General features: G+C 42.7%; 1 long non-coding RNA gene across 3 annotated transcripts; it reads right to left on the bottom strand.

Moving 5' to 3' along the window:
• Positions 1-8: 8 nt before the first annotated feature.
• LOC106032770 (uncharacterized) lies at positions 9-26,176 on the bottom strand. 3 transcript variants are annotated; one of them, XR_010834966.1, is made up of 6 exons: positions 25,934-26,176; positions 20,620-20,773; positions 4,735-4,839; positions 1,230-3,079; positions 885-1,037; positions 11-678 (listed from the first exon to the last, which is right to left on the bottom strand). It is a non-coding gene; the product is annotated as an uncharacterized lncRNA (long non-coding RNA). The 3 variants fall into 3 exon arrangements; XR_010834965.1 differs by having other exon boundaries at positions 10-1,037; XR_010834967.1 differs by lacking the exon at positions 1,230-3,079 and having other exon boundaries at positions 9-1,037.
• Positions 26,177-26,341: the final 165 nt, after the last annotated feature.

Raw genomic sequence — 26,341 nt, 5'->3', positions numbered from 1 at the left:
TTTTTGCTTAGCGCCATCGCTGCAGCCTGCCGCTTCGAGGCCCTGGCCCAGTTCGCACGTGGAGGCTCGGGAGCCAGCCCCAGAAGCGGGATTTTGCTCTGCGTGTGCTGCCCTGCTCTGGGCTCGCGTTTTGGGAGGTCACAAAAACGCCACAAGACCCGTAACGAAGCGCCACAAATGAATGTCCTCGTCCTGCTGTCATGCTCTCACAGAGCACCGATCGCAGGCTTAGTCCAGCCCAAAGGCCCAAAGCGCCTTCTTCCCACGGCTCGTGCCACAGCCGCGCTTCAGCAGCCCGCTGGCACCGGCTGCCTTCGGGAAGGGGCTGCCCTGGGTACCCACACCCGGCCTGGCAGCTCAAGAACCTACCCTTCAAGGGCATCAACCCAAAATTGTAACCCCTTCTCCCACTTCAGTGAAAACATGCTTGAAGTGAGGTACACGCGTAAGAACTCGCACAAAGCCTGACGCTGCAAGGCAGCAAGCTTTCTCTGGAGGCGTAGGAGCAAGGAGCGATCCTTCCCCGGCCACCAGCACGCGGCTCCCCGCGCTCCTGAGAAACGGCTCCCACCACGCAGCCCTCTCGGCCCGAGTTGCCTCCTTCTCCCCACACACGTGCTTCAACTTTACATGCCGCCGCTGGTCCTCCAGCTTTTTGCAGTTTATATTTAGCTCCAGCTAATTCAGAAGGGAGAAAGTAGACTGTAAAAACCAAGCGCAAGCTTGGACCTGTATAAATAATTAACAGCAGTTCAACATCACTCGCTATTCCGCTGTTAACATGCGCCCTGCCGCAGCTTCCCGGGCCTGGCAGCGAGCACATCCCCTACCCAAAGGGCTGCTCGAGTCACCCCCAACACACCCACCCCAAAGCACCTCCACACCTCTCCTGGGGGCAGCCACCAGCTGCGTGGAAATGCCCCTCACAGGCACCGAACAGAAGAGTTAATTCTGAAATCCCACATCGTTTCCACTGGACTCCAGAACCTTTTCAGCAGGATCGCAACAGCAACAGTATTTCTTCTCCTTTGATACCACTGGGGAAGAGCAAAAGAAACAAGAGGTCACAGCAGCTTCCTTAAAGCTTCCCTTCTGCTGCTTCCTTGAACGCAGGCATCAGCCAAGCCCTTACCAAGCCCATCATCTTTATTTATTTTTAAATTATTATTTTTGGAAGAAGCCTGCTGCAGGCCAGCTCCAGGCCCTTCCGCAGCAGCTGGGAGGCTCACCCGCAGCAGGGCTGGCAGCGCACGAGCAGCCGAGCACGCCGAGTGCTCGCAGCAGAGGGCACTGATCATCTGTCCTCCTCCTGGGCCACACGGTGGGCTTGGACAAAGCCATACCCACCAGGATGGCCTCACGGGTGTTGGCATTATCTAATTTAAAGTTTTCTTTTCAGTCTTACTTGGCAGTTAAACAGGTGTGGCTGGCAACTTCATTAGGAAAATTGAAAGCTTTAGGTTTTTTTCCCCTCTGAAGAACCAGCTGCAATTTCTGTCCTGTTGATTGCATGGAATATGTAGGTGAAAAAAACTTGCTCATCAGAAATTTCTTTCTAGTTGTGTTTTTGATTCCTGTTTCTCCCCAGAAATGATATTTGATAAAGGAATACATTACACAGAAAGGCGGCACTTTGCAGCACAGCCATTCCATCTTAGTCTTTAATAAACATATTTGTGTAGAATTTTTGTAAAACCAGAGCATTTCTCAAATAACTTTGTCCCTTCATAAGATGAGAAGCTTGAGAAGTAAGAATGAAGCGAGCTGCGTGCTTTCCTGTTTGTTAGAGCAGTCCATGCTCCTGGTAACATCATGATTCCTTTTTCCGGGTCACTCACTCTTTCATGCCGCTGTGTCCCTCTGGGAGGAGATGTCTGCATTAACATCAGCCAAACCCACGACTCCAAACTTAGGGAAATGAACAAGCTGAGTCACCTGTTAGACACCACTTTTGTTCTCGCTCCTTGCAGCAGCCGAGGAGCGCCCCGGGTACCGTGCTGTGCCAGGTACCTCGCTGCTCTGCAGCAGGCCGCCTTTCTCCCCAAAACGCTCGGGAGCAAAGAGAAGGGCAGGTGGCAAAGAAGTGACTGACTTGCTCTCACCCTTAGCTCCTTTACAGAAGCAAGTAAGTGGTGCCGAAGTACAGAGGAGAACTGAGGGGTTTACCCCCAGTGCCTCCCTGCTGCCAGCCCCAGCCCCAGCCCCTGAGCCCGTTACTGCCTCTGGGCCCACCTCAAGCCCTCAGAAAAGCACCCTGCAGAAAACAACCACGTGTGGGGCTCCCAAAATATCTGGCTCTTCTAACAATTATTCCTTGAATATACTCCAGCACAGTGTGCAAGTATTTACTTGGTTTACTCAGGGGCACACCACCGACAAGCGAAGCCCAGGGCCACCACACCTGCCTCTCCCCTAGGAGCAGGGGGAATACCTCCCCTAGAGTAAAATTCAAATTTGGGGAGAAAGTTTTGACGTTCGTGGGAACGGTCTGTTTCAAGCAAATAGTGGAAGGGCACGTGTGAACGCTGGTGAGCTATGAAATACCCTGACTGCGGGGTGCTGTCACCGCGTGTACCTCTGTACAAAGGCACTTCCCTGCGTGACCTTAGCAAGCTGTGCGTGTTCTCCGTGAGGCGGAACCCCGGCTACGTCAGGCCAGCAGACAGAAAGCAGAACTGGCTGAAAGGCCACCACTTCTTCTTTAATCCAAAGGTCAGCTTCGTGGCTCAGACTGCGTGCTGCCCCGGCTTCCCCAGGTGGCGTTTTTTGTCAGCTGTGGATTACATCACGTTGCTCTGGCTCTCTTCCCAGGATACTGAGCGCACACTGGCCACAAAAGGGGTGGTGTACTCCTTATACCAGCGCTGTGCCATCCCCAAACAGAAGAGGGATTGTTCATGGTGCAGCGGGGAGATCTCCCGTAAAAGCTCCATAGGAACATTTGAGTTGGGACGTATTTCCACGAATTTTCTGCGAGAATTTTGGTCAGGACATCCATCACCTTGGATTTTCTCCTAGCTGGAGCCACCAGCTCTCACCCTAGCGTACTCTGATTCAATTGAATAACTCACCTGCAAGACTGAACATTAAATAAATGTTATTGCTTTCAGATCGAGATTCTTACTCCTTGTAGTGCTTCATAGATAAACTTTCAGATATTGAAAGTTTAATTATTTATTGAGAAACAGGTTTTGTTTCATAATAATAGTTTAAGACTTCCAACTGAAACGATCTGCAGAGTCGAAACAACACAGTAACGTGACATCTGACTGGACGATCAGAGGAGTATTTGGGCACTAGCAGTATTACTAGGGACTATTTGGACCCATCTCTGAAATTCTGAAAAGCTAAAAATGATTACTACTTTAATTTTGAGCCAGTCCATTTTGCTAAGCAACCACTTTACCAACTGTCTTCCCTGCTGTTGCAGTAGCTTGCTGGTCCTGCCCTGCTCCCATCTTGTCCTTCTTTTTGTACTGTCTCATCTCTGTTAATCACTGCTGTTTTGTCCTGCCATTGATAGGCAGGGTGCTGTGCAGAAATGCTTCTGTCTCTCATCACCTACATTAAGCAGTTGCTAATTGTAGTAGCATTAGGACGTGGATGACTTTGGGAAATTAGGGCACTCTGCGGCTCACAGAGTCAATTCTGCTGTAGCAGGAGAGGTTTTCTTGAAAGTCCATCCTTTCATGCCCTGAGAATTGCCTTTTCTAAAAAAACAAACAAAACCTGCTTCGTATTAAATGGATTTCTGGTTATTTATTTTTCAGGTTATACACCATGAACTTTTACATGCAATGTAACATCCAGCAAAAGGAAAATAATAGTATAGAAACTAAATTAAAATGGTGACCTATAATGTCTCTACACATAAGGTCGAAGATATTCTAAGGTCTGGTTTCAGACTGCGCGAAAGCAGCACAAGGTTTCTTTTTAAATTCAGCACTGTTATTGTATAAACCAGATTATTCATGATTTTCTACAAGTCTCTAGAAGATGGTAATCTATTAGACTCCTAGTTAATCTGTGCCAGCTTGCCCTGCCCATGATTTGACACATTACTCATATCAAAAGTGCCCGGAACTGCTGGTGCTGACCCCTGTGGTTATCAGGGGATGAGGGTTACACGAAGACCGACAGAAGGTGCAGGCCTTCTGGGACAAGGGCGCGTGGTTCACAACATGGTAACTTGGAACTGGTGTGTTGCTTTTTTTTTCCCCTCCAAGTGTGTAATTAGTTCCCACTAAATATTTTATTTTGCATTTTATAAAATTCTGCTATCATCCACTGAATATTATCAAATTCTACAGAGCAGGTTTGGAATTGCAGAGAAGAGTGGTAATTCCACTCCTTATGCTCTCATTCATACTGCTAGGTATCGATTGCTGTCAATAATAACAGTACACTGCAGCAGCTATTCTGGTAATGTTGAACTATAAACATGGAGGTAAATAGCTTAATAAGCACAGATAATTCCTTTATTCTCAAACCTCAAATACAGTCTACAGTGCAGAATGAGTCAGCTGGAAGGATCTGCATTTATGTATCCTCCTCCGAGAGAGGAAGTACAGCGAGGAGCACAGCAGTGCTGCGTGCTTGGATACATTTCAGACGTGAAGAGAGCAGGCTTTTTGATGAGAGATTTTAAATGTGTTTCAGCCATCCCCATGAGGATGCTAGTCTAAGAACACGGTATGCAATCTTTATATCTGTTTTCACCAGCTGATGTATTACCTGATTATGATGTACCATTTTTCGAGCAGTTTGACACCTCACCTTCAGGGTATTTTCATAAGGAGCCCAGCTTTGTCAGGGTGGTACTTCCTCGAGTCCAGCATCCTAAAAAGGCACAGAAAATATCCCCAGCTCACTGTCGTACTGGCAGATACAGTCCACATATCTTAGAGGAACTCTTACTATCAAAGTTCATAACCTTCTTTACTAGTAATTGTGTGCATTTATAACCCCACCAATGAAGAATCATCTATCTAATACGAAACGACCGCAGACTGTGTTAACCAACAGAAATCTGGAAGCGAAACCTGCTGAGGGGTGTGCCGCTTCCCCGTGCAGCGAATCTCCCCGAGCACTGCCCCAGAAGCACTGCACCCGAGACGTGCAGGAGGCCTTTCAGTTCTGCAAAGTGAATTTCATTTGTTACGTTGCCATTTACATGGGCAGGGAGGTTTAGGATGCGAGAAATGCATACATTCAGAAGCACTTGGCTGAGCTGAGTTACGACTTCACGGCTTATATACTACATTTGTAAAACAGTTTTACGTGAGCAGAAGATGACAGTACTTTGTCAAAATGCAGTGTGCTTTTTCCTATTAGTGCAGTCGAATACGTGGATGTGCATTTGTACAGTATTCTGATTAATCTGGTAATGGCATCCCCTACTAGAAACCCCTTTCAGTTACAGTCTGCAGCCTTAGCTTATACGAGTGGTTCAGTCAGTTTAATTGGGAACGTCCACAGATGAAGAATGTGGCACATCAGAGATCGCTAATTAGAGAAGTTGGGCTTTTCAGAAGCGCCAAAGAGATTCAGTAGCATAAGTGCCAGTCCACAGTGTCATAAGCATTTAAGTTAATTTGAATTCACTGATGTCATAATTACTATATTCACTGAAATGCAGTTACAGACGCTAATGGATTGAAAAAAAATTGTTCTGCTCAGACACTGAATCTTGTTTCCCCTGACATCAGTGGGAACGGGAATGGATTTAGGTTTTGCCATTTCCATTAAGAAAAATCAAAAATCCAATAGGCAATTTCCTGTCATAAGGAGATTTGAGAGAGAGCAGATGGAGGAAGAATAATGTAATTGTGATGCACTTTCTTTTTTACTAGCTTGCTCTGTTTCAGTTTCAAGAGCATACCTAAAATGGGTTCTTCCACACAGAAAGCTCGCTCAGTAAGCCTTAAAATAAACGACAAGCAAAAATCGCATCTACCAATCCACAATGCCAGCAGTGATACCAGGCATCGCCAATAACCCATTATCACCATGAAAACTTGAACGAATAAAATATGAAGTACTTTGTTTAGCACAGACCACAGAAGCTTTCACTAGCAGGCTCTTCTGACTCATTCTTTCATTGGCCATAGCAGCGCTGTTGCGTCAGAGGAATGAAGGATCTCATTCATTCGGGGGACGGGGGAAATGACAGCCTGGCGGCCAAGATTTCCTTCGGCGGCTGAATCGCAGCGCTCGCAGAAAGGGAGAGCGCTGCTCGGAGGGGAGAGCACTGCAGCTCGGTTCTGTCTGCTTCTGCTACGTCCTTGCCAAACTCTGATATTCAGTGGGAAATCTGTTTAAATCTCTGAAGCATTTGCTCTTCATGATGTGTTGACTGTTTTACAGATACATTTTCGGAAGGTGTCAGTGATGACAACTATGTTTATTACATGAAATGAAATGTAACTTTGAATCGAGCTGTATGAGAGAAGAGAGGGAAAACAGTTCATCCATTCTTATTTTGATCCCTCAGAATTCTTTTTAACCCGTCAAAAGGCTTTCACAAACATCTAGAGAGCTTCCAGGAGGATTTGTTTTATTTTGTCATGGTGTTTTTATTTGGATTTCTTTTAGGAGAAATCACACATGAAGGGGCATTATTAAGGGACTCACTTCAAACTTGGCTGCCTTCACCCAGCTGTGGCAGCTGGAAGTGCAAATGGAAATTGAGGAACGGGAACAGCCTTTCACCATTATGGCAATGCCCTCCTGTACATTTAGAGGGGTATTAACCCATCTATTTCAGACATCTGATTTATTTGGTTAGAAGAGTCTGCTCTTCATCTGAATGGACTAGGGAGAGAAGCAGAAACTCCCAGAAAATACTTCAGATCACCCTCGCTAGGCAATAATTCAACATTGTGAATTGCTGAGGGATGAATGTCTCTGTTGGTACAGGGATCCTACCTGTCTCACCTGGGCCTTTTTGTTTAAGGAGCCAAAGACAGGCGGTCATAGTTGGGTGACAACCCCCAGGAACGCAGAAAAGCAATGTATGGATGTGAGACACAGCGCAGGTAGGTAATATAAGGTCTGGAAACACTGACAGCAGGGTGTCCAAATCCACCTGAGCTGCCTGGCCTGCTGGCTGCAGAACCGTCGCATCTTCTGCTACGCTCAGAGGAGACGTTTCGTGCTGGAGGAAGAAGCTATGGCCAGTGAAGCTACGGTTTCCTAAGTGGCAAGAAGCCCCAAGTTGATGAGCTTGTGGTATCTTTCTCACTTCCTATTCCCTGCTCAAAACCCACAAGGCTGTAAGAACTTCAGGCACTACTTGCGCATGTGAATAATATCCACAGAGCCTTAAACGGAAGGGCAGCACACATAAATGCAATCTGGAACTAAAGATATTGGGACACAGGATCAGCTCTAGAGAAAGGAGCAGCATTGGGAGCTGAAAAAATCTCAAACTCATGTGTGGTTGCCACAGCTACTCGGAGGGTCCATTCATAACCCTGTCTAACAAAGTAGAGGAGTATTTTGGGACAGTCTGCAGCCAGCAGACTGCTCCTGAAGGCATTATTTTCTCCAGTATAATTTAGACAAAACTCTGGGGCCCTTACCTACCCTAGAACTGGGAGCTAAAATAACAACTCACCTTCCACCCACCCCCTGTGCCAATTCAGTAAGGTGAGCCAAAAAAGTGAACTAGGTTACACAGCAATAGAATAAGACCCAGACATCCTAGATGTTACTGAAGGAGGTGCAATGACAGTAAAAAAAAAAAAAAAAAAGAGAATTTAAGCAGGGAACAGAAACTGAACAGCACTAGATGAAAAGACTCTTTATGACCTAATGCTATGAACTCTTGAAAGGAACAGATGTAAGTTAATAACTGTGCGTGCACTTGTGAACTAGTGACTCTTACAGATCGTGAGCTGGTGTCGGCGTGTTTCTGCGTGCGGTGACACACGGCTGCTCCCACCACGGCGTACTACCTGTGACTGTGGGCAGCTCTCTTCTAAAACAACCGTCCTCGTATTTTACTGCCTTGCTTGCAAATAAACCCCACCGACAGGATCTCACATTCGGATGTGCTGTGGCCTAACTATTTGATTAGAGATGGCCTGATTGAAAAGTAAGCGTTTTATTAGTCACTAGAATATAAAAAGCCAAAAATTGAAACTTTGAAGACCTTTGAAGTGGCTATGATAGCAAAATACATGATATACAAGGATGTAAGTGTGTTTTTTCAGGATTAATGCATTTTTATGAATCATTAAGACAACTGGTTTCTTTTTTGATCTTCGCTGTCATAATCCAAGTTACTCTAGTTGTTCATGAATATATTTGTGTTTTGTTAGTGCTTGTGTAGTGGGATGCTGAGCGATGGGCAGGATGTGCAGGATTCAGTTCCTTCCAGTCTGCTAACAGAAAACTGCAGCACAGGAGAGGTGTTCAGAGGAGCCTCTATGTCCCAAAGGGTCCCCAAAAGGCTGCATTTCCCCAAAATTCTGTAAGGTCTCTCAGAAAAACGTTAATTACATGTTCTCCTACACAAATGAGAGCAGATTCTTTGCTGTGCAGAGCCTGATTCTCATGTGGCACGCATTTTATAATGGAAAAGCACGGGACGTGGCACTGCGCAGGGTGAGAAGAAATCCCACCCCAGGCAATGAGGAGAAAACAGCTTGCTGTCCCCTGCTGCGAATAAATGAAACTCCTTGGTCAAAACAGCATGCACCACACAATCATCTTACTATGCATAAAAAAAGGCCAATGGATTGTGGTTGCTTAGGAAATGCTACAGAAATAGCATTTTTTAATTTGTTTTTAACTTGTTGAATGCTGGACTTTACCACAAAGAAACTCCATAGAGCACTTTTTAAAAACGTCTAACATTTTTCTTTATGATGTATTGAGGGGATCGTGGTGTGACACCGTATTAAGCATCGTTCAATTCTTCAGCAGCAATCTATCTCGAAGTTACTCTTAGCTTTACGTGAACCCCACCGCCCTGTGCTCAGCCAGCTAGCCAGCAGGTGTGGCTATAGAGCCTGGTCCTGCCTCTCAAGTACACGGGATGTCTTTCATCAGTCCCTGGTCTGAGGAGGGATGTAATCACAGTGACCCTTTCTAACGAGGATATAATAATACTACGTGCTTGCTTTCACCCTCGGAAATCCTAGGGCACGTTAAGAAGACATAATTGTAAACACGAGTGTCGTGTGTATGGGAGCCTTTTAGATAGACACGGTGTCAGTATTTGTTACTACAAAGGACTTGCACACTTCTGCAGGTTACCATCTGCCGTGTCCTTTGCTACAAGCTCCGTTGTTAACACGGACAATTGGCAGGGTGCTTGGAACTGCTCACAGGGCACTTGGCACTCTCACTTAAAAGACAGATTTAATTTCTATGCTGACATACCGTGCTATAATTGTAAGAGAAAATATTCTTTATGGTAGCTTAGATCATTTCACTTTTTGTAATCAGATTCTCACCAGGGCTGAAAGCCTTCTTACAAGAAACAGAATTAAAACCCATTTTGAACCACAGAGGGAATAACAAAGATATAGAACTACACACGAAACTAAAAAATGAAACTAAAAAAACCTAGAAGTTGAACTAAAAGTGAAAAAGAGAAGTGCTCTCTTCAATGTCTGTCACAATGGCCCGGCGTTTTAGAAGGTGAGAACTGGTTTTCTTAAGGTGATTGTTGCTGCAGAAAATTGTCAGTGAAGTAACAACACACCGATACTGGCTCAGCTATATGTCTTCGTGAAGTTCAGTCAAACGAGTGTAATTGCAGTGGAAAACCGAATGTTTATTTTGGAGGACAGGAATTTGATATTTTAGACTGGACTTCCATTCAGTGGTCCATCCGTACGCAGCAAAACAACTGAGCACATATTCAGCTGCACGTGCACGGGATTCAAGCACATAGTCACCGACTTCTACAGCAGGATGACTGGGTGATACGTTTAACCGCTCAACTAGAGCCTCCACATCTGTTGTTAGAGTAAATACAGTGTGAAAAACACATGAAGGCTCAAACTTCAAAGACTCTGTGTTATGGTGATGCTTTCCCACTTCTCCCGTCTCATCACATCTGTATTTTATAGGCGGTTTTAAACACCAGCATCAAAACTTTTTTCACTTCTAAAAAGATTTCCACCTAGGGAATACGGGACATACTTTGGTGATCTGTGCATGACTAGTAAATGTATTACCAAGTGTCACAGCACCAGAACTACAGCACTTTCTTGACAATACAGGTTCTGTATTTTCACCTGTTTCTGGAAATTCTGAGGCTGAGTTAGCCGAGGTACTGATGTAGTGTTCAAAACGCTAGAAGGAGAAGCACCTAACAGAAATACATTTGGTTGCTAGTTAAAATTTTAAAGTCTTTTTTTTTCATCTTTCTCAGGTCCCCACATATTTCCTGAAGGACAGAAGTATTTACTGGGCTCGTGTTTCTGGTTATGTTTTGACCAGGATTTAATGTAAGTTAACGTAAACATATGTATGTATCTATTTATCAGTGTATCTCTTGGAGGCATAAGCAGCCTCTCATATGAATGAAAGCATGAAAACAAAACCCAATATTTCTCGTGTACGTCTACTTTGACACAGTGTTCCAGGATCTCAAAAAGGACAACAAATCAAGAGATGTAAAACCTGCCAAAATGAAAGGTGGGAAACAAGAGATACTGTCAGTATTGCATGTTCAGCTGATACAAAATGGTGCAAGTAGCAACTGATTAGCTCAGCTGTTCCAAAGTTTCTGTTACTTATTTCTCTTGCGGATGACCACCCGCTGTATTTATTATTCCAGGTACGTTAAGATAATGCTGGATTGAGTGTTCTAGACAAAGTTTTGCCATGGTTTCTAAAAAGAAAAGAAAGTAAGTGAAGACTATTTGAAACCATTCATGATTGTGGAGTCAGCATTTGCTGAGCTGACTTACTTGTAATAACACTCATAAAAAAAAAAAAGGCTTATAGAAATTTCCTGAACTGGAACAGCTACCAGGATTATTTTTAGTTCAGGTTTTAACGTTTTATCATTTTAAGAGAAAACAGTTGCCAGGTGAGAAATGTTACGTACAGATTGAACAAAAGGTATTTTCTTTCACACAGGAGTTTAAACAACAGATTTCACAGATCACAGTTCCACAGCTGTCTCTCTTTCTTAAGTTCTCCAGCCCCAGCATCATTAACCAAAGTAAAGCAATGTGAAAAAGCGAGAAGGAACATTTTAGCCCGAAGCTTCTCTCAGTGTACTTTTACAGCGCTGTGAGAAAATGCTCATTAGTCACCATTGCCCAAGAAACCCCTTTTCTGCTAAACAATAATTGTAGGCTGTAGCCTGGTGAGCAGGGTGACAGGCATGAAAGATTTAAAAATATTTATTTAGCATTGTTTATTATTAAATATCCAGTATATAAATGTTCACTGTATTATATATTTAGACTCTACTTCATAGAGTCTAATTTTGTATCTGTTTGTTCTGTATAATTAGAAGCCATTTTTAGCTTTGGCTATAGCCTTTTATCCTAACAACTAAACACATTTCATCTACAAGTGTTCTGAAACTTTACTTCAAAATTGTTTCAAAACAAATATTCTGTACAGCTTAATTAATGTTTCTTTTGGCAGCAGTGCTGGTGTTTGCAGCCCAAAGTCATGTTGTTTCCAGTCGCACGTCTTAAGCTGTGTTGGCGTAATTGCATTTGGGGTTGCACAGTGAACCCGGTCAAGGACTTGATCTTGACTAAAATAACCTGACCAAAGACGGGCATTTTGAACTTGGAACCTTTTCCTCACGACAGCCTCATAAAGATGTGGTGGCACAGGCCAGACAGTAGCCTGGGAAGGGGCGGGTGTGAGCAGCACAGGGAAAAGAGGCGCTGCTCAAACCAGGGCAGCGTGCTCATAAAACTGCAGCCGTGGCTTTGCACACTGAGATGCCATACAATCACCTCGGCCTGTTCAGTATCTAAAGCAACAAAAAGAAAAAAGTAATTTCATAGCTATGATACTGTAGCCGTGTTCTAATTAAGTTTCTCCAATATTCATGTCTAAATTAATTGAATGTACTATGAATTAATGACATGCTGCAGGGATTGGTATACATAGATAACTTACGAAGAAGCCTCATAATAGTGCAAGATGAGGAAAAGCATGCAAACGCGCATTTGTGGGAAGAAAAATCTACTTAGAGAAATACCTTACAAACCAAAACACTAACAGAAAAGAGGTATTTTGTATTTTGTGTTTTTCTATTACCAGCTTTGATTGATGGTAGCTCTGCAGAAGGATGAACAGTTACTCGTTAGCAGCAGGAGTAACTACAGGGCAATCCACGAGGCCAACCAGTACCCGCGATTAGAGGCATTCGCTGGCTGTGAACGCTGAGGCTGAGTTACCTGCAGAGGTGGCAAACAAAGCTGGAACTGGAAACATCCCTGGTAGAGGCAAGCTAAACTGCTGCTCCACATGCTTCACTGACATTGACAGGGGTTTGGGTTATATGAAAACTGTGCTATGGGGACTACGTGGAAAGCGTTATTGGGGCTGTCTTGTCTACACTGTATCCTCTGGGAGACGCAGTTTCTGTTGACTCATTGCATTATACACTACTCTTAGTGTATAATTCAATTATAATTCTTATTGCAAAACTTTTCCTATTTATTATAACATATTTTAGATTTGTCATTAGCTTTCTTCTGTTGCATTTTCCATGTGGCCATTGACATTGCTAGAAAGAGGTACAAACCCCCCGAGCTAGACAGTTGAAAGTGGTAGAAAGCTATGTAAAGCTTGGAATGATAAAAAAATACAGCATTAAAAATAAACTATCTTATTTTTTGTGTTTAAGTTAAACGTTTCTTTTCTTTTATGGCTTTATAGCATGGTAGCTATTTAAATCCAGCATTCGCTATACAAAATCTTGAAATATGAACAGAGTTTTAGATAACAGTTCAAGGGAACAAAAATTCACGCTATCCAAATCAGGATAATTTGGGCACACCTTAATTTCTTCTTATTTAATTTTGCATTATGTGTTAGACTTAGCCATAAGAATCACGTGGCCCTTTTGATTTTGCTCTCTGGCCTGCGACTTGCTGCCGGGCTGTTTGTGCAGGAGCGATGCCCATGCTGTGGCAGGATTAATGAACTGTCGGCTGCCAGATGTGAACTGCAACAGCTCTTTTTATGAATTAGCTAAGATTCATTGTACGTAGTGTACACATGTGGGTGTGAAAAACCACACTGGCCCTCTGAAGAAAGCAGATCTACTATAGATAAACCTTTAATGACATCAGCCGGGTGTAACCAGCAGTTTAGATCGCTCACAACTTGGGGAGTATTTCTGAAGCGCACATGCCACACATGGCTCTTCCTCACAGCACTGAGCCAGTGCATCTCCACGCCCTGTGCTCAAATACTGGGTCAATTCTAAGAGATTACGTTGAGATTTAGATGCTAGGCTATTTTTAAAATCTCTTCCTCTCCTAATGCGTTTCCCCATATAATCCTATCTAAAAATTTATTTTGAGGGCTCAGAGTAAGTAGGGAAATGGGAGCTTAATGTAACCAAATCCAGAAAAAGCTTAGATAGCTATGGGTTCGAGTTGGAGCTGAGAAAAGCAGATTTCATTCACTGCATCCCAAGTCAGAAGATGGGAGAGAATACTTGAAAGATCCCAGAAAGAAAAACACTATCTCTGAGGCTCCAGGATAAGGTGTGAAAGGGAGACAGAGCTAGCAAATCCTCTGAGAATAAAAAATAAAATGTATTTCCATTTAAAGTGGCAAACTGGATCTGATACTAGCCCAGAAGACATCTGGATTGTGTTCCTTCCTTTCTGTGCTGCTGGCTGAGGTGATTTGGGGCGCATAATCTATTGCTGAACACATCAGATTCCTCATCTGTGAAGTGCTATTGACTTGTGCAAAGCGCGCTGAGAGCTACTGATGGGAAACGCTAGCTAGAACCGGTATTAAAATTTGATATTTTCCCCATAAAAGAATGATATTTGAATTCTTTTAGAAATGTGCTGAGGTTGTTCATGCATGTGAAAAAGAAGGTTTTAAAAGGGTAGTCAGAGAAGATAATCAACTAAACTCTGCTGTTAAATGCTCTGCTCCCAGGAAATTATTAATTATTTGTCTGTATGCTGTACACTTCCGCCACTCTGCCCAGTTAGTAAATACACCACCACTGAAATAGGAAACCAGAACACAAGCAGCAAAACTGGGGTAAAAACAAGTGCTTTTGTGAGTAATTGGGAATAGCCCCCCTGTGCGGGAATACCTATCGCACTTACTGTTGCAGCTGACGACGTGCCCAGACTGCAGCACTACCAGCCATGGGCTACACAAGAGAATCTGGCAAATTTACACCAACCATGCAGCTCCAACGTTTTATTTATCTATTTTTTTTGCCATTAGTTTCTATGTTTTTTGTTTGTTTGCTTTTCTGCAGAGTTGAATATTAAAATTATTTTTTGCCTATATGAATGAATGTTTGAAAAACATACCACAGTTGCTCAACTGCTGAAGCATCTCTTACAAGTAAAAAGGTTAATTTTAAGAAAAGGGGACTATTTGTGCTAGACAAAGAGTATCAGGCATTATTCTGAAGTGCTGCAAACAGATTTCCTACCATGCTGTTTGTGGGGTGGTACAGTTCTGACAGTAAAAGTCGTTCTTCAGAAACCTCTGTTCAACAGCATTCTTTAAATTTAAGGGAGAAAAAGTTGTAACAGATGTAGAAACAAAATAGTTATTCTCCTAGCATAAGTATTTTGGACTCATTGTTTAACTCTGTTCTCTGTCCTGTTGCACAAAAAGCTTATGCAGACTGTGATGAGATAAAATTACATCAGATATACAATCATCCCCTCCAAATTCAGAACTCAGATCTTCCCTTGAGTCACTTGAATACGGCTGCTAATTATCTCACATAATGCATTTTACTGCCATGTGAAGAGCACGATGCCAAAGGAGAAACTGTTAGCAACACCATTGTCTTTAACTGCGAATAGTTCTCCAAAAAAGACCCTGCATTTCCAAGGGGAGGAACCATAAGCTAGTAATTAGAGAAGTGAGAAGCAGCCAGCATAAGGGACATTCCTCCACTGAGAGCTTAGAGAAGAGATACAGACACAGTTTACCTTTCCTGACAAAAGGAAACGGGGGAAATGGGAGCGATTCTCCTTATTTCGTGCAGCAGTAGCTGCAGATAAAACCACCAAGTATCAGGTTCCTTGACAAAACCCACTGCTGTAAAAGCAACGTTCTGCTGTTGTTCTGAGAGAGCCGGAGTGCTTTACATTCTGCATCTCTGATCCGTCCTGTGCTTCATTTCCATACATCACATGGAAAAGCTCCATTGTGTCAGAAATAAGGTTTCTGTATTTGAATACTGAAAATTTGAAAACCGGTGATCTCAGTAAAAGGTAAATGCGTGCATTTAATACACATATTGTTATTTCAGTAAGTCTTAGAAGCAAATGCAGCATTACTGAAGATGGAAACAATTTTGTTGGTATCACTGGAGCTGAACGCACTCAAGCCAGAATGAAACCTAAATGTCCACATAATCCCCCGTGACCTCTCAATTATCCCCACACAGCATTACAGTGATTTCACAGATCACATTGAACACTGAAGGGACGGGTAATTCAAACTTTCTATGGCATGTGTGCTTGTGCCTTTCTTATTCAGTAGTCACCGAGGCAGGTTGATCTGTAGTGTATTTTAGTGGCAGGAAGGGTTGCAGCAGAGACACTGGGGCCCACTGAGAGTCTTTGTGCTCTTTCCAGTGCTATTTTCCATAGTGATTTCATCCCTGTCCCACCGTCTGATTATCAGAGGACCAGCCTTTTTATGCAGAAGACAATGTATTGATTGCTAACCACGGCGGAGCTGCGTGGGAGATGCTACGCATCCGCAGCTGGAGCTTACTAAAGAATCGCTAGTACAAAACATTTGCTGTAGCTTTCCATGGTTTAAAAAAGCATTTCAGAAAGAAAATACACGATTCCCAAAACGTAGCTAAGACAAGTTTCACTCAAATATTTATATCCAAGTATAAATATTTTCTGAGATTTAGGAAAACCTATGAGTGTCCACTGTTGCTTATAGAATTCATGCCTCTGCTTTCAGATTTTCTTTCTTACATAAAGTAATTAAAAATCCTGTCTCAACTGAAATGAAAAACTTTCTTGACTTGAACTTTCAAAATTGATTGCCATCCAGAGAGTAGCATCTTGATTCCTGGAACTGGCAAAACATTCATCGATTTCTGTTAGCATCAATGTTTGATTTGGATTGTCTGCCTTAACTCTACCTTTGAAATCACATCAAATCCAACTCCTTTTTTAAAAAAAAAAAATATACGATTCTTAATACCAGACCAGCTAGCTTCTGCTTGTTAATATCTACTCTTTTTCAAACATATGCGGTCAGGCTGCAGCGTTCCTCTTTGGTGTTACATAAAATGCACAGGTGTATTGTCAAAAAAAGGCTCACTTTAGGGTGGCATGTGAAATATACTGGCATGAAGAAACACCCTTTTCAATTGGGTTGGTCATATGATTGATATTTGGCAGAGACTCTTAGCATGACTCAGTGAAATCTTCTAGCAGTGAAGCTTCTCATATAGAAAACATTCCCAAGCACCAGACTCTATAGTTTTATTTCACTGAAGCAAAATCCTATTATATTAAATTATAATGTGGAAACATTCTCTATGTTAATTTAATGGCTGCAGCTCTTTAATTCTTTGCCATCTGTTCCACCCCTTAATTACAAACACAAAAAAGTACAATTCACAATCTCATCACAAAAAGAAGACTCGAATGGATTTGGATACACAGGTAAGTGTTATACTCTGACTGCTAGCACCTGTGCATACGTGGTTTCACTCGACAGTAAAATATGCCTTGCTGGTAGCATTCCTACTTTAAATATATGCATTGGTAGTTTAAAGTGGATAAATGGCTAGTCACTCTTGAACCTAAAAATCTTATTGTGGTTCTCTTTTCATTTTAGATGTAGACATTTTTTAGGATAATTGAATTTATCTTTGTGCCTGCAAGCCATCAAACACTGCAGAATCTTTTGGGGGCAAAAGAAGGCACAGAAATACAGTAAATAAAAAGACATGTTACAGACACCCTGCCCTTTTTTTTTTAACATCATAGTCTTTCCTCTCTAAAAGGAATATGTATATATATTTTTTTCTTTTGGATGATAATGTAGAAAGCATTTACATTTAAAACGTATGAACAAAAGGCAAGCATTTGCATTCAGTGGTGCTGCCCAGAAGCTTATTCGCTTGTATCATTTACAGTCATAAGAAAACGCGTTTGTTCACCTAATACTTACAACTTGCCTGTTAAAGATACCTTATATTTTGAAGAAAGTGCATTTCAGTTAAAAGCAAAACTAAACAAAACTGCTCAACTAGCAAAATCTGTAATAGTATCTGTAACACCTCACAGACAGGGAAGTGAGAGTTGAAAATCTTTTCAGCAGATACAAAAGATACCTCCCGTCTCCTGGGCTGTGCACCAGCCCGTGGTGCCTCCTGCTATACTGGTTTCACAGTACAGACCACGAGCAAGAGTTATTTTCTTGAAGACAGAAGTGTATTAAATAGTCACATAAAACCAGAAGAACTTGTTTTGAAAGAAGACAGCCCTATCTCAAGGCTACTGCAACGTACACACCTTTATTGTGGAATTCTTTCACTCAGTATATTATCTATACATGAGTAACTCTTGGTAGGTTTTGGTGCATTTGCCTACTGTCTCCAGTGGAACACTGCCAAAAAGTTAGAACAGCAGCAGCTGTACCAATGAAGTTGTTTTGACTACTAGAAGTACGAGTATGAATTATTTTCCCTTGCAATATAGGCCATTATTTAAGGGAAGCGTAACTACAGTCAGGACAGAGAGGGCAGCTTATGAAAAGGTACATTGAGGGACTTCACCTAGAATCAGCTGCAACACAGGGCTGGTAGATTAAACACCGGTATGCTGTTGAGACTAGTTTATGTTGTAATTTTGCTGCCCTGGAAGGTGGTGTTTCTGAAATAAACATTCTTCTGAGGAAGGTCAGACAGATATTTGAAAGATTATTTTTGAGAGTAAAATGGAAATCAAAATTAGACTTCCTGTGCAGTGTCCAAGGCACTGGGCCACTGATTCTGTGAAGGAAAGATACCCTTAGGGAAGGTGGCACATTTCTCTCTCTCGTCCTGTGCAACTGAGTTCAAACACGATTGTAACAGACCCTGCATATACATTCATTATGGAATTGAAAAAATTTAATTGCTCAAGGTAATGACAGTTTTCCGAAACCAGTTCTCCTCTCTGATAACACACCTGATATTGTTATTTAATTACGGAGCAATTATTCTTCCAATGAAAATAACAGCCATAATTTCATTGATCTTTTCAGTTTGTAATCCGAGGAGGAAAACCACACCAGTGAAGCGCACAAATTAACATTACGCTTGTGCTAGATACGCACTCCAGAGGGTGTATCTCTGTGTACCACGGTAGCAAGTACAGTTAGTACTAGCTTCTGCCTTTGAACGTAAGAATGACGGCTTTTGGATGCACTTGCTGCCTGTGAGGGAAATTCAGTTAGTTATTCAGCCAACGCAGCTCAAGCGCAGCATGAACTTGGGCAGCCCAGGCCAGTTTTTAGGCTTGTAAGCTTCCAGGATTTGTTGGCTTGGGCTTCCAACAGCTGCATGTGTGCAGCATCTGTACAACAGACGTGCCATAAAACGTACCGGACATGTGTACTCTGAGGCTAACAAGCGGAGGGTGTTATTTTGTTAGCGAATGTACTCAACAGTTACCACTAATGCTACATGTATCAAATAAAAAGCTGGATGTTCTGTCACTAAGATTCCAGTTCCAGCTGAAATGCCAAGAGTTTTGGCGTTACCATCTGCCAGTGAGATTAACAGGGCAATTCACAGTCAATTCGTGTTCTTTCATCAATTGAGAGATTTTTATCAGTAAAATGTGTAATGATGTATTATTTACTGTCATTACACACAACTTCAGGGAGAAAAGCTTCTCAGATTAGAATGGTGTTTCCAAACCTTATGGGGTGCTGTGGATCACTTGGCTAAATTTAAAAAACTGAGGCTGAAAAAGGGGAAGAACACAAGTTACACACAGGTAAAAGCATAGTGGAGATGAACTATGCTAGCTTTGATGGAATACAAAACATCAACCAAGGATGGAGATCATAGCAAGCAAAGAAACGGGATGAAATAAATAAAATGCATTACTCAAATAGAAGAGATCAGGGTTTGTTGTTACTGTGATCACCGGGGGAGCTGGAGAGTTTGTTGCAGCTGAAGAGAGAGATTTTTTGCTCTCAGGATTCACCAGTGCCACTTTCCATTTTTTATCCCTCCCAAGTCACAGGAATTTCATGGAAATGATGAGGAAAGGCAGAGGAAGGTGGCCCAGCTCAGGGCTAGAAGGGTAACTAGTCTCAGCTAGGAAACCTGGAGACACAACAGGCTAAGAATGCAGCGTTACTAATGAGGAAGCTCAGGTTTATCAAGCGTAGCTCCAGCCACCTGGGGATATTCTCTTTCCAAGTCATTCACCATTGTTATTTCATTTTGCATGTTTATATATTTACCGTTGTTAAACTCACAAATATTTTGACTGGCAGTGAGTTGGCATGACTAGTAGTTTCTGCTTGGGCAATCCTGGATCACCAAGGATGCTTGTGCTCAGGACTGAGGTGTGCTGACAGCACATGATCTTACAATGCCAAATCTGAGTCAGTCCGTGCATCTTGGCTTTCATGAATATTAAACTGGCCCTCGAACTTGCCTCAAAAAAGAAGAGATACAGTTCGACGTAGGCTTTGCATAATGCAGCTCCAGTAGTGCAAATAATTTCAGGTTACTACAGCATGCTCTTCCACTCCACCCCTAAAATAAGGTTTTTGGTGAGAACATTGTTATGTAAGGCTGCAACGAGATTTGGAACAATAGTAATTATCCAACTTGCCACTTATTTTTAACACCTAACATGGAAGGCACTGGAATTCTGAACGATAATATTCAAAGAACGAAGCACAGCAGTGAAATCTATTGTATCGCAATGAAATCTGATTCAGTATTAGGTTAAAAATAAGGTCAGGTTATTATTTGTAACTAGCTATTACTAATAATACACTTGTTAACCCCAGTGAAACAAAGTCATGATCTAAGAATAAATGTTCCTATGCAGTGAATATATCACAGTTCTCCTTTGTCCTTTAGCTCATACACAAATAGATTTCAAAAGAAATTTTCCCTCCTCAGTCTCTCTATTCAGAGGAAGCATTTAAAGCAGCAGCCAGAGCATGGCACTGCTAGGAGCTGAGCTTGGGAACTGATGCTGCGCTGGGCAGCAAGGCAGTAGTTTAACCAAGGCATCTTTAGCAGGTTACGTGTACCTGTTTCGTCACCTAAGACATCTGTAGTATCTCCAAACAATATGGGTATTATATTAGCATGCTTCTAAAAGTCATGGGTACAATTCTTCCCAACTAGGAAGATTCATGCTTCCTTCTCTACAAGATACTGGCAATGCTATGAAGAAAACACGTATTTACCTAGCAGGAAAGTGAAAGAGGAATACATCACGTCTTCTTGCTCCAGTCCTTTTTTTTTTGCAGTCTTGTTATAGCTTAAGTCTCCGGTTGCTTGGCCCTGATGAAGGTCAACAGGACAGGAACTGTGATGTAGTATTAACTGAAGAGTAGAAATCTGAAGGAAAATAAAAGACAAAAAAAAATGCAATGGCTATAACAGACAGAGAATCTCATTCACTCAAATAAATATGCTACCGAATGCCTACATCACTTAGGTTTTGCCTGTCTTAAGAATAAGAGGAGCTCCAGGACAAGACAGTCAAGAAAATAATCACAGAAAAGAGGTTCGAGTCCTTTCTGCTGGCTGAACTGCACTGTGTATTTCTGAATTGCAACAGCGCTTTGCACAGGCACAGTTAAAGAGCAGAAATGTTATGACAGCAGTGGGTAAAAAGTCTCAGAGAGTTTAGGCTTATTATCCGTAGGTCTGCAGGTGTGGTACTCAGTCCTCCTGGATTCACAGGCATTTAATAGGATTGTAGGATTCCAAAGAAAACAATCCTCATTACAGACCTGAAGCCTCCTCAGCTACACTAGCCAGCTGCCTGCTTTGCATTAGTTACCACATTTTGCTGTAAGCCCGTGCACCAAGGTAAGAAGATAAAATACATCCTGCAGAGGTTCTACCTATAAATCAGACACTGCATTGTGTTTGAGACTTCACAAAAGCGAGCAGTGCAGTCCCTAAGATGTTGCAACATTGGATGAAAAAAAAAAAAAGCAAAGCACCTCTTAAAAGATCTTCATTTTTTAGATTCCTAAAGCTTGTTTCATGTTATCTCCAAGACAACCGGTTGTATGTATTAATAATTTGTTGGGGGCCCGTGTGCCTAAACATTCCTCATGGAAATAAAACGCTGAACACAAGGAGAGCGTTTGCAAAGAAAGTACTTGTAACGTGAGCTACGCTGATCCGAGCACGACACCGGCACCAGCAAGCCCCAAGCCTTTTAGCACAAGCTGAGCAGGACGTTTCCCAGATGTTTCCATCATTGGTTTAAAGGGGAGGAATTTAAGCACGTCCCCGAGTATTTATTGAACTGCAGCCTCTACTCTCTTGACTTGAAATGCTTCTGTCACGTTTGGCAAGTCATTTAACTTCGGTGTTTGTTTCCTCAGTGGGGCTGAAATCATGTATTCGGCTACCTGGCAACACCAGTGATGGCATTTGTCCTGCCTGCGGTAGTATTTGTAAAGAGCTCACAAGATCTTAAAATGTTACGTTGACACATCACATTTACAGAACTGAGGAAGAGCATAGGCACGTGCAGCACAGACAGGCGGTGCTGTGCCTGTCTGACGGGACGGAGCAGGACACAGAACATCAGCAGTGCGCGATACGAATTTCGTTCTGCTTAAAACATGCAGGATTTGAAAGATTTTTCTGGTTTGAAAGCCAAGCATGTCAGGCAGGTGCTGCTGATCGCTCATATTGGTGAGATAAGAAAAATTAAGGACAAAATCTTTAGGGTCCCTTCCAACCCAAACCATACTGTGATTCGACGATATGAAAAATATGCTAGTAAAACCACTAGATTGTTATTATTATTTTTTAAATTATTCTAAATTAACCAACTTTTTTTTTTGACTTAATGTCAAATTATCACCCTTTTATACTTTTTAGTTCTGAAACTATATATTGGCAGGTGACCAATCCTCCGGAATTTCTTCAGTTTTTCAAAATACCAAGAATCCGGACTTTATGAATGAGCACCCCTGCCCTAGCTTTTTTTGACTAGGGCATATCTGCGTTTATTGATTTGGAAATGTAATTGGCAGTCACTTTGTAACAACTTCTTTCAGTAAGACCATAAACTTTCTACTTTCTGTACAACACCAGAGCGAACGTTGAACTAGCAAATTTCAGTATGCTTTGTGGTATATGAGGTGATTAATAATGAGATTCCTCCCTTTACAGAAAGCGTTTGAAGGAACTTTTAGAGTGAGTAGGCCTCTGGTAATAGAAGGCCTCTGGTATTAGTACTATTAGTGACGTCACTGATTTTGTCACGCGCTATCTGGACTCTGGAATGAGTCAAATATACAGAAATAATATTTGCTCACGCTGACATAACACAAATAGCTGACATAAATAGCTTTTTGTCTAGTTCCCACCTTATGCAATCGTTCTGCTAACAACCACAAGATTTCTCTAACCTAAAGGGACAGCCGAGACACAAAACGTACTGTATTTTGTCTCAGGCAGTGGCCAGTATCTGAACACACAATGTACGTTTCTGGCTTCCCTTGATCAGGAAAGTCCCTTTGCCCACAAAGGCAGTTGACTTCTACAGTGAAGTATCAACTGCTACACCCTTTGCCTACAAAAAAAAAAAAAAAAGCATTAATCCAAGAAGTGAGCCCCAACGTTACGAGTTGCCACCTTTCGATGGCATAGCATGGGCTTTTAATTCCGCATTTAGCACAGGAACGCCATAGCAACAGGCACTTTGTACATACGTTGGCAGATAACACAGAACTAGTTAAATATTCGCGGAGAGATAAATATGAAGAAAACCAATGTATGTGTTGCTTACAACGGCTCATCGACACTGCGGTCGCTTATTGTATGATGCCATGCAGCATAAATCGGCACGGTTTGAACACCTGGCTCTCTTATACTGCCAGGGAAAGGTTGGTGTTACCGCAGGAACCGGCAAAACGATTGCAACTGCTAATGTACCTGTCATCAAATCTGAGATTGATTTCAGACTGTTACACAATTACTTGGCACTATAGATGGTTTTGCAATAAAAAAAAAAAGTTGAATAACCTACAACAGAATCGCAGCCAGCTCGAATAGTTAACCTTTTTAAGAAATGCCACAAATATGAAACACTTGTCACTGACTCAAATGCTAGGCCTGCCTACAGCAGCACGGTCGATCCTTGAGTCATCGTGGCAACCCCACCCAGCAGCTCTCCTTAGCTACAAACCACACACGCGCACACGCCTGGCATGTATTCACTCACTAAGTATTATTGCTGCCATCTCACAGTTCAGTTTAATCTGTCTGTGTATCTGAAGTACAGACAAACCCCCAGCTTGTGCAACGCAGCAGGTATTCTTTCATTATTTCACTTTCCTTTGAAGGCTCAGATAACCATCAGAGAGAGAAGAGAGAAGCAACCACGATTCGCTGAACTATTGATTGTGACTCTCAAGTAGGGGGAAGGAAAGAGATCTGACTTCTGATCGAAATACAGTTTCTAGGCTACTCGAAACAGTGTGAGGATAAAATATAGAACTAGTTTGGGACAGAGATGGAAACCCAAATTTTCCCCTTCTATGCAAATGTCCAGATAATTAATGCAGAATGTTCCTGTGCTGTCTGAATTCTCTTCCAATCAATGGCACAGCTCCAGCTGCAAGCACAGAGTGCTGAAACCCCCACCCCTCCTAACGCAGGGTTTATGTTGTTAGTTGGGAGCTACGTCTTAGTCTTCTAAAACATTAAAGGTTCCTTTCTTCAGTGAGCACTCTAACACTACGCTCCTGTGAACCTATGGTAGGTTTGGGAACCATCATATGTGCTTTAACGACAGCATTGATCATTATTGCTATCTGTAAGGAACCCTGTCTCATCCACGTTACCTGTGCTTTCTCCACACCTATCAGACAAAACGTCATAGGATGTTGGTTGTAGTCCCATAAGGAAATAAGCCAAGTTCATAGTTTCCTGCTGCTGAGAAGGTTTTATTTCTTCTCTCTCCCTCTGTCCTACTCCAGAAGCACAGCCTGCTGCGGGCAACGCAGCCCTGACCCCTTTTTGAGCACCAGAACTGTACCCAGTGCGCCCACAGACAGACCATCTCCAGAGCTCCCTGCTGGCCTGACCCCTTCTCTGATTCTGACCCCACACATCTCTCTGTGCCTGCTCAAACACTTCTACACCTACATAACGAAGCAGACAAGTATACAATGCAGAAAAAATACCCTTTGAACTAGGTCAGCTCTTCTGACCACTCATTTTTGCCGGCAACAGGAGTGGAATAGTGTAAGGGTGGGACTGTGACCAGGCACATGCCCCCGTCAGCCTCAAGTGACCACCCGACAGCAGAAAACACCTTGTTCTGGATCACAGTTAGCCTCTAACAAGGTGCTGAAACATTGATTTCTCCTGAGACCGAGGCACAGAGTACCAAAATTGTAGGTTCAGATACTTCTGAACGTTGTGTAAAGTAAATAGAAAAATAGCAGTAATTAGTACGTTTTTGCAGTCAGGAACATAAGTAAGGTTGAGACCAGGAGGAATTCAGAGAATCCATTTGAGTTTCACCACAAATTCCACTCTCTCTACAGAAAACATAAAGATAAATACGGTCTTAAAACATCTTACTATGCCAGAAGGCCAACAGTTATAAGAAAATAAACTTTAACTTGGCGAGTTACATAAAAGATGATGTTATTGCTTTATGTTCTTCACTTTATTTGTTCAAGGTTATTTTGGAGGTATTATGGAAGATGTGTCACTAAGTAATTTTGCAATTTTTCAGTTCAAGTTTCAATTACACTTTTCCTTCTACTACTTTAAATACAAAACTAAGAACATCCAAAGATGCAAACCTACGTAAGCAATACAATGTTCTGGGAAAAAATGAAACACCTGAGGAAGGGCGTGCAAACAAGTGTGCCTATTAGGCCAGTATGACACCAAGACTGATCTATGAAAGCAAGCATTCTTTCCCCTTTGCTCATTATTTGTTAACTCCCTTCAATAGTAGGCAAAGAATTTAACAATTTAGAGTCCCTACAAGGCAAACCCTGACAGAGATGATAGACACTTATTAACTGGGAAAAGTCCTCGTTGATTTAGGAATTTCAACAGGGTGTATTTTGTCCAAAGTTTGACCTACTTTACTGATGCTTTTTAAGCTGATCATTCCATGCATTTTTGAAGATATTTTAGGGAAATATTTCATTAACTAGTACCCCCACTAGTTAGGATGCAAATCAATAAAAAATGTAGTCCATTTCACTTAATAGATTTATGTTTCTTTCACTCCTTTTCCTTACCTATTACTTGTCTCTTACCGATATTTCTCCTTTAGACAGTAAGCAACTGTCCGAATACGCTGAGGTAACTGAGGCCCACCACTAGCACCCTGTATTTTGCTGAAAGCTTCCACCGAACCTTGCTCATTTCTTTTCCCAAATGCTCACCACAAACACACGAGCTTCTCAAGACCCCCTTCTTTATGTTTTTTAAGAAACGCAGCATAATACCAGCACCACCTTAACGCTTAAGTTTCGCGATTAAACTGAGGACACCCACCCCGGGAGCAGCCGGCACCAGCAGCCCCCACCTCCCAGGAGGACGCAGCGCTCGGGGTCCGGGCTGCTCGGCTGGGGGGAACTTCCACAAGCCCCCTGCCCCGTCGGTGTCCCCTCAGGGCCGGGCCGGGCCGGGCCGAACCGAACCCCATCGCCCCCCTCAGGGTCACCCCCCCCTCCATATCCCCTCAGGCGCTGGGCGGGAAACCGCCCCTTGCCACCACCCCGTGCGCGCATGCGCGGGCAGCCCCTCACACACCCACACCCCCCCTCGATTAATGCCGCGCGGCATCGCGCACGCGCACGCCCCTCTCAGCGCGGCTCAGCCCCCGCCTCTCGCAGGCATCGCGCAGGCTCGGCGCTGCGCGTGCGCGGTCTCCTCCCGCGACGCCCCCCCCCCCCCCCAGTA

The sequence above is a fragment of the Anser cygnoides genome, chromosome 14 (genome assembly GCF_040182565.1).
Source record: "Anser cygnoides isolate HZ-2024a breed goose chromosome 14, Taihu_goose_T2T_genome, whole genome shotgun sequence".
NCBI lineage: Eukaryota > Metazoa > Chordata > Aves > Anseriformes > Anatidae > Anser > Anser cygnoides.
This window is presented reverse-complemented; position numbering and strand designations above follow the sequence as displayed.